Source organism: Doryrhamphus excisus, linkage group LG9 (assembly GCF_037039965.1).
Source record: "Doryrhamphus excisus strain RoL-2023G ecotype Guam linkage group LG9, RoL_Dexc_Guam_v1.1, whole genome shotgun sequence".
Lineage (NCBI taxonomy): Eukaryota > Metazoa > Chordata > Actinopteri > Syngnathiformes > Syngnathidae > Doryrhamphus > Doryrhamphus excisus.
The window spans coordinates 18,701,094-18,703,886 of NC_136365.1; positions in this window are offsets into that span (position 1 = coordinate 18,701,094).

The following is a 2,793-nucleotide window of genomic DNA, read 5'->3' on the forward strand; positions in this document are numbered from 1 at the left end:
AAAAACAAAAAAGACAAACTATTTAAACGTAAGGTCACACAAGTGTCAAAAGAATTTAAACACACTCACTGCGCAGTTTGTGTAAAAGGGGAAAAATTTCTTGTGTATGGTGTTTTCAAAAAGCAAAACAGAAACTTGTCACAAATATATGTGATTGGCTGAATGAATGAATATTAGAATTACATTAATGAAAAAAATGGTCTCGCAACAATATGGACAATGTTGTTTACTGGCAATAATTTCCAGGAAAGTCAAGCAAAATTTGTGATCACGACAGGCCTAGGCATGAGTGTGTGTGTGTGTGTGTGTGTGTGTGTGTGTGTGTGTGTGTGTGTGTGTGTGTGTGTGTGTGTGTGTGTGTGTGTGTGTGTGTGTGTGTGTGTGTGTGTGTGTGTGTGTGTGTGTGTGTGCGCGCGCGCGCGCGTGTGAATACCCGATCTAGCTCCATGACAGCTCTCATAAAGCTTTGTTTAAACAGGTGGAAACGCCTCACCCAGCCCTCAGCACCAAGCTGCCATTCAGCATCAAGGGGTCCGTTAACTCGTATGTGTGTGTGTGTGTGTGTGTGTATGTGGCAAAACGCAGACAGTCGCAGCTTTGTGCCACCAAGAGACTTCAAACACCCTCTCAAGAAAGAGTGCAAACAAAAAGTGTCAAAACGTTTAAGTATTCCGTAGGCAAAGTGTTTGCTTGACTCATAGATTTTTGTCCACGGAGGTCTGAGAAGACGACAAAACATCCACTCGACAGTGTTTTTTTTTTTTTTTTGCTGCAAATATGTATGGACTTATGGACATTATTTGTCATAAACATCAAAAACAATTTAATCCACAGCGAAGTTAATGTAGCATTTTCATGAAATACTAAGCAACACTCTACTGTAGTAACTTCCTGGTGAGGTCGCAGTGCTAGTCAAGCATGCTACTGTGCAGCCTTGGAAATAAATCACATTTAATGTAATAAATCAATTACATTTGCAGGCAACAAGAACCTCATGTGGGTCTCAGGTGTTAATGGTTCCGTCGCAGACAGACCTTTTGTGTGAACGCGACCCCTTTCTCTAATTTGCTGTTTGGCACAAGAGGACAATGACAGCAAATGAAGGGGTAAGGGTAAGGGGGGGGGGTCATGTTATCATCTTGAATAAATACAGGGGTGAGGATCTGTGGGAATAATGAGATTGTTTCCTGGAGTCAATTAGGGACTGTTGTGGCTTTGCAGTTGCGAGCTAGCTAACAATCATGAGGTTGTTTCCACGTGCTGTAGCCGTGACGCCCCAGTTATTGACCCAATGTGCTTGGAGTATGCGGTGGTGTACTACTGTGCTGCATCGCAGTGAAAGCTAGTAAAGCGCCTTTTGTGATGTGCACACACATTTAGTATCATAAGTTATAACTTTTATATAACTATATGGACTATATTACTAACAGGCACACACGGCAGCATGGTCACAACACGCCTGCCTGCCGCACCTCCACCGCTCCCCATTGGACTCTTCCCACTGCAACTGCACCTCCTCTCCAGCCTTCCATTTCCTCCCAGTTACCACTGGGAGTGCCAAAGTGAAAGTTATGCTTGAAATGTATCTTTTCACAAAAAAATTCTGTAGTTGGGAACTGATAATTTCCTGAAACTTACCCATGTTTTACTGCTGATTACAAAAGAACGGTAGTCTAATCCTAAAAATATTGGAAAATGTGTTAAATAACTAAATAAATAAATACATAAATAAATACATAAATAAATAAATTAAAATTTAAAATTACCAAAGACAAATGCAATGTAAAAAGAAAAAGGAGACAAGGCTGCATTTTTCAGTGTTTCAATGGTTGGTGGAAAATATTTTTTTTCTTGCAGCCTGCTGCCCTCATGTGTCCGATAGAGTAATTACATAAAGAAAACAGTCCAGTAGTTGGAAAAAATATTCCCAAAATAGACTTAAGAGCTGTGCGAGCTTTGATATTCTTCACTATCAGGCGTTTAAACGTGCTAATAAGTCTAATGTAGGTCAACATATAGCAATAAGCAGTTACATAAACAAGAAAAAAGTACAACTCAAATAGAGGCCAATACATTATACATTGATTTTGCTTTCTTTGTACTTTCACAGTCAAATGAGTTCTATTAATCTACAAATAATTAAACTATTTTAATGAATGGCATGTTTTTTGTGTTTTAAAATAAAATATCGTAAAGCATCCAAAAGGTAAGCATTTGATGAATTACAATAATATTCATTTGGTTCCAAAACGCACCATAGAAAGAGATAAAATAATCAACTATTTCCAGTAGTTCTACCAGCGTCACGTGACGCCAAGCTCCACTGCTGTTGACGGAAGTAAACTGACACCAACAAGAATCAAGACCAACTTGTTGCCTTGACACACAAATACACACACACGTCTTAAATCGAGCCAACTTCTATAAGGTAAATATGCATTACACCAGGCAAAGCACCATAATAAGCATATTGTTTAATGACGACCAACAACAAAAATCATAAATCAAGTGACAGTGTGAAAAGTGTTTAAATACGGTTCTAAGAGCCGAGTGGAAGCAATGTTCCACGACAGCATGTGATAGTGTTATTGTTCATATAAAACTAACCTTTGAACTCTATGACAGCAGAGAAACTTGTAAATAAAAGCATAATTCAAGAGAAGCTTAAAAGGCTTGATGCATTTAAGCGCGGCTGGGAAATTCCTAATTGTTAATGTTTCCACAAACTGAGGACTCGCGTGGCTGGCAAAAGTTTGAGTGTAAAAGTATTAATGTAAACCACCAAGGCTTTAC